General features: G+C 34.7%; 1 pseudogene; it reads right to left on the reverse strand.

Annotated features, from left to right (window-relative positions):
• Positions 1-243: 243 nt before the first annotated feature.
• On the reverse strand, positions 244-4,771 carry LOC112092081 (annotated as a pseudogene).
• Between the last annotated feature and the right edge of the window lie 2,069 nt (positions 4,772-6,840).

Consider the following 6,840-nt stretch of genomic DNA (forward strand, 5'->3'; position numbering starts at 1 on the left):
GATTGATAATTAAACAGTTAAATAATTTGCTGCAGTGGGGGGAGTCACATCATCATAGTAGAAGCTGATCCCTAGAGAAAGGTTCCTCATCTTTCAATGAAAAGTTGATGATATCTTGTGTGAGATCTCCCGCCTCTCCATTGAAATCTACACGAAAAAAATATATATGCATACAAGTTCAAAATCAAGTTAGAAAATATAAATAAATTAAAATAGTTTAAAACCACCTCTGTCACCATATAACTAGTCTCTGGTATAAACAAGTGCTTCAATTATTTTCGGTTTAAGTGAGCTACGAAATGGATCAAGAATTCTACCACTAACACTAAATGAAGCTTCGGAAGCAACTGTTGAAACAGAGATAGTCAATATATCACAAATCATAGAAGTTGTTGGATATCGAAATTGGTTTGATTTTCAAAAGGAAAGGTTATCAAGCTCCGTGTTCCTAGTTAGTCTTGGCTCATCCAAATAAAGGTCAAGCTCTAATTTATGTGAAGCACCAGCAGACTCAATCGAAGATATCTCATTAAATTCCTACAAAACTAGAAGGAGATAGTATAAGAATACACAAGTAGATATGAGCATAGAGCATCCACATTATCAATAAACATTTAGAGCAAGTTTCTTCATTTAAAGAAAAAATAAGACAGAGAACAGTTTTCTTTCCCTTGGGGAGAAAGAATGAATTACAGTTTTCTTTTGCAAGAAAGGAAGCAGATTGTAATTTGTATGTTCCCTTGTTTTAACAAAATAAGTTTCCATTTATTTGTGGACAGAAGTCGCATAACCAAACCTAAACCAATATACATTGTCTATGAAAATGACTACCTGTGGGCTATATTTAGTCTTGTCCAAGTTTTCTATGCAATGGAATCTTGTGAAAGGGGAGGAGGACCAAAGTCGATGCACGCATAGCTTAGTAAGAGATAAGATAAAGGATAAGAAACAGTTAGCTTTCTCGACTTCTTGTTATTAACATGTTTATCATCCTATGCCAGATTTCACTTAATGAGCTAGTTCCAAGAGGGTGTTTTGTGAGGAGCTTCTATAAACCAATATAGGTGCCTAATCAGAGATTTTCCTTCGAAGGCTAGCACACTAAAGCTCACTTGCAGAAGCCCTTTCTTACGCGATATATAACTATATCCAATCAATTTTAGCACCAACAATAACTTCAAATAAGTCAACAATCTTATTTTGAACAATGTGAGCCTTGAACATTGGAAGAAAAAAGAGTGAACCGAACCCCTACATTAACGAACTTGACAAAATTTTAACAAAACTTGGCATGTCCTTGCAACAAGTGTGCGTCAATTGGACATAATAAACTTTTATTTATAAATTTTTTAAAAAATGATGAATAAAAACACATTTATATTATATGAAGGGAATTATAATGGTAACATCAGTAAATCATAAACAAAGCATATTCAGTTCAAAAAATTGTATTAATTCTTGTTCACTTGTTCATCTATAATGACAGATAGTAGGACGAGTCATATTCTCAATGAATTCTCTGTTCTAGTGAATTCTCTGTTCTAGTTTTCACGTCATGATTCTCTTAGTCCCTTATCAAATTACTAATTATCGTGTTCATTAGTTCCAGGCTTGCATTATTTGAAAATAATGTCTAGAAACCAATTTGATACTAGCATCAGACCTAAAAGAAGATAGCTTTAAGTTAACTTTCTTATTCCCATTGCAACTTCTATTTTAGTTCCAAGAAGAGTTAACGAAGAATTCAAATTCTTATACAAGATTCCAGCCAGCCTCTCAACAAACATTAATATCAAACATAGCCAGATTAATATAAACAAAATTCCATTGGTAGAAGAACATTAATAATAAACAAAACATGACAAAAAAAAAAAAAGAACTAAACTGCAGATCAAATCAAAACAAACATAGCATCAGTCTAAGGGCAAACATTAAAAAAAAAAAAAAAAAAAAAAAAAAAAAAAAAAAAAAAAAAAACAGATTAAATCAACAAATCAAAAACAAAAAATGGACAGGGGAAATAGAAATACATGTTCCCGAAGACTGAATTTGAAGAAGAATGAGACGAATAAGACTTCCCCAAGACCTAATCTAAGGGAGAGAGTGGAGAGTCCAGAGAGAATAGGGCGGAGAGGAAAGAAGAAGGAGAAGAAGAAGCAAGAAGCGGCGGCAGGTCTATATCTTAACGGGGGCGGTGAGTGAAGAGGAAAGAAGAAGAAGAAGCGATAAGCGGCATTGGAGAGTCGAGAATGAAGAGTCTGGATCGAAAAAAAGAAAAAGAAGAAAAGTTAAACCATTTCTGAGAGACTGAAAGAGGCTGGAGGCAGAAATATTAAAACTTGAAATATTTTTAACCTAGGTAACAAACGGGTAACAAACAAGTTGTATATTCGTGTTACTCAAATATAACACGTTTAATAAATGAGTTATGGTGAGTCAATTACGGGTTGACAGGTCAACCTGAAAATGACACATTATTTAATCGTGTTTCACGGGTTCGACCTGATTTTCATATGAACATATTTGTCATAAATCTAAACCCGCTAATTTTGTGTGGGTTTTGAATCGTGTCGTCGTGTCACTACCCGGATTACCAGCCATACCTTTAGGTCATAACTCCTAATTTGATTATAGTATGATGGAATATTATCACTTTGTGTTCTCCCTAATTTTGATGTTAGATGAGAGAGAAAGAGTAGAGAGGCATGTTTATGCAAAGTGCAAAATAGAATAATTCAAGCGAAAAAGTTCTTAGATTAACGATTCACTTGGCCTTGGATATGCACACGTTCAAATGCTTTAGTTCCTGTTTTCTGCATTTTAAATCTCAACTGTTGTTGTTGATTCATATGAAATGTGCAGTATAGTCTTCTCAATTGTTGTTGTGGATTCATATGAAATGTGCAATACAGTCTTTTGCATTGTTGAATTGATTACAACAATTCTATATGTTTTTAAGCTTCTTGATTGTTCTCCAAAGTCTTGGATTTTAGGAGAAAAAAAGATTTGAAAACTTTTTTGTTTGTTCTAACATGCTGGTCAAGAATTGTGAATTTGGAAATTGGCAAATTGATTTGAGTTGTATGTGTGAGGATGTGGATACTTGATTTGCTTTGATAACTTTGATTACTTGTCAAAGAAAGCATATAACAATGGAACCTCATTCTCTCTGTCATTTTGTATTTTATAATTTAAATTTGATAGTGTTTTATGATTGTATTCTTAAATTTTGTTCCATAAGTTATTTGTATCTTATTTTAGATGATCAAATTTTGCCTGCAGGATCATATTGTTGTTGTTATAGAAGACATATTTCAACTTGGACCTTCCTTCGTAAAGGTGCATGCGTTTTCTAAATTTTTTTTTTCTTTTCTCTCTTTATTTTTATTCCTTGGAAAACCTATATAACTTGTTATGTTCTACATTAGTCTTTCTATCCTCACTACACGATCATTTTTATATGACTTAGGTAAGCTGTCTTCTTAGCGGGCATATAGTGTTTGGTGCTTGTTTATTATACTCATGGCACAATTAATTTAAAATGTATTATTTGTATATGTATATGGGAGGTATTAATAGCTAAATAATTTTAAATTATATCACAATATTCAATAATTTATTCTTAATGTGTTAGGGAGTATTTTGCAATCGAAATTTTGTTTTGGAACTTATAATAGATCCTTGTTAACTGCTCAAATTCCAATATTTTTAGGTAATAAACAAATTCTGATATATTTTTGTATTTATACATATATATATATTGATGAAAAGAAATTTTGTGGCATAAAAGAATAAAAGAAGGAACAAGAAACTAACATTTACTGGTGTGAAGCCTGCTGTAGAGCTCTTATGTTTTTGTGCTACAAATGGCATACCGTTCAAGTCGTAGGTCACTTGAATGCCTCCAATGGCGGTTTTGCTATTATATTTAAATTAAGTTAATTTCTTTTATTCTGATGTACGCACCGTCATCAAAAGCCTTACCATTAGAGCTGGTCACTTTGGCTCCCCATATTCCTACTACTATCGTCTGACTTTGCCCATTTTCTTGATTGTTTTTAGCTTCTTAAAAAATATTTTCCAAATCAAAATAATAAATCTTCAATATATATGATATGCAATCTAAAAACTCAGCTTTAAACTTATGCAAAGACTCAGCTTTAAACATTCTATGATGCATGCATGTCTATTTATATTTAATAAGTAAATCATACACACATCAAACCAATCAAACCAATAAAAAAGGGTTTTAGAGGATAATGAGTAAATGAGAAATTTTAAAATTTTTATAATACATATTTTTTTCCTTCCTTATCCAACATGAAAAAACTTAAAGTATTGTGAAAAAAATATAAAATAATATGAATTTCGCTTTGAGAGATACATATTCTCTAGGAACACTTTCTTTTGGGGGGATAATTTTAATAAGTAAAAAGATCGATACTGAGGTTACAACGTGGTTTTACGTGTATATATTTTAATACATCAAAATACAACATATTAAAGAATCATCAACAAGTATGTTGATGTTGAAGAGTTATAATGTAATGCCTATCAATGTTTATTAAAATAATGTGTCACTTCAAAAACAATATTAAGTATATGTATGTATGTATATAAATGTATAGGGTCTCACCATCGCATTGAGGTTAAGGGAGTCTTCAAAAACTCCAACGGCCTCGATAATCTTGATCGGATTCTGTTTGGCGCCATTGGAGATGGAGAAGAAGAGGACAAGGATGGAGAGGGAGAGAAAGGAAGACGAAGCCATATTCCACATGAAAATATTGAAAATCAGTTTACGTAGATATTTGGATGTGGAGAAACGTATGTGTTTACGTGGCTACATATAGAGATATAGCTGCTACACATATTTGAAATTTCATTCTTGTTTAGGGGGAATAAATTAAATTCACGGCCTTGTTGGTAGATCAATATAGTATCACATAAGAAAAATGTTCGGCTTTATCATCCAACACAAATATACAAGTGCCACGTGGCATCAAGTTGTGGGCCATGTTCTTTCTTAAAAATAAAAAAGAAAAAAATTTTTTTTTGACCCATCTTGTACTATTGTAGTAACGGCATTAACGCAACTGCCCTAATTACGTCCCAATTTAAAAGCATATTTGTCAGATTTTAATGAACACGTGTTTTAAGAAGTTAGAACACATTGACTTTTATCTACCTACCTTCAATCCGTGTTACTTCACTGACATACCTCATATGTAAGGTGAACTTAAAAGAAAAATGTTCAGCTTTATCATCCAACACAAATATACAATAACTAGTAAGATAAGGTGCCATTTGGCGTCAAGTTCTTAGCCATGTTCTCTCTTAAAAAAAAAAAAGAAAAAGAAAAAAAGGTTCTGACCCATGTCGTACAATTGTAGTAAGAGCTAGAGTTGTCAAATGAGCCGGGCCGTCCATGGACGGCCCGACCCAGTCTGTAATAATGCCGGATTTAGTACGGCCTGGTACGGTACTGTTACGGGCCGTGTTGGCTCGACAAGTTAGATGGGCTAGGGTTGGGCCTCCCTCGGCTTCTCAGCCTACGACCTAAGCCCGGCCCTAGCCTGTAAAGGCCCGCGGCCCGGCCCTAGCCCAGTTCGGCCCAAGCCCGGATTCGGCCCAGTCCAAGCCCGCATAACGGCCCGCAGCCCGTTCAGATTGTGACTGTTGGGCCCTTCGTGGGCCCAACGATGGCCCGTGACAAGCCTCCCGTTAGGGCACAACGATCACAATCTGAAAACCCACAAGAAAACCCCTATAAATACCTCTTAATTCCACCCTAAATCTCACACAATAATTCACTCTCAACTTCTCATCTCATTCTCATTCTATCTCTCATCTTGTCTCTTTGATTTTGTTTCTAAGCTTTTTTCTCACGATCACTCATTTTCTTGATCAATTTCCCGAAAATGACTACATCAAACTTTCCTGATTTCACTGCTCTTTCTAAGCTTGGTGATAAGCCATTTTTCGAGGATGAAATGATGCCTCCCAACCCCACCCCCACTGAACGAGAAACTGCTCCGGTAGATAATGCTTCAGTGCACAACGAGGAAGTTGGAGAACGCACCAGGGGAAAAGGATCGCGAACTTCTCCTGCATGGCAGCATTTCACAGAGGAGCCCCGACCAAATCCAAAAACAGGTGAAATAGAAATTCATGCGGTATGTAAGTATTGTAAAAAACACTTTTCTAATAAAAATGGTGGGTGTACAGGTCATGTAGATAGACATTGGAAAGTATGTCTACCGTTGCACCAAGGTGGGAGTGTGGACTCCAGCCAACAAACACTATCACTCACATCACCGGGGTTGTAAAATTTTACATACGATGCACAACGTGCTCGTGAGGCACTAGCTAAATTTCTAGCTAGTGCCGAATGTCTCTTTCTTTTGCAGATGATACGTCGTTCGAAGAATTCATACAGACGGCCTTCTGCCCACAATTTAAATGGGTAAGTAGAAACACGACTCGTTCTGATTGCATGAAAGTGTTTTATGCAATGAACCAATCTCTTGTTGATAATATTAGGACTTTTAATGCTATTGTATCTTGTACTTCTGATCTATGGGAGGGGTGCAATAAACTGGATATTTATGCGTCATGACGCATTATGTTGATGATGAATGGGTTTTACAAAAAAGAATAATAGATTTTCGTTTATGTCCATATCCTCATAACACATAAGCTATTTTTAGTACAATAATGGAAATGTTTAGGTTTTATGGGATAGAAGATAAAGTCATAACTATTACTTTTGATAATGCGTCAGCTAACAAGGTTGCAATTAACATGTTTAAACGTAGTTCGAAACCAGCGTTTGGGGGG

The sequence above is a fragment of the Morus notabilis genome, unplaced genomic scaffold (assembly GCF_000414095.1).
Source record: "Morus notabilis unplaced genomic scaffold, ASM41409v2 Scaffold980, whole genome shotgun sequence".
Classification (NCBI taxonomy): domain Eukaryota; kingdom Viridiplantae; phylum Streptophyta; class Magnoliopsida; order Rosales; family Moraceae; genus Morus; species Morus notabilis.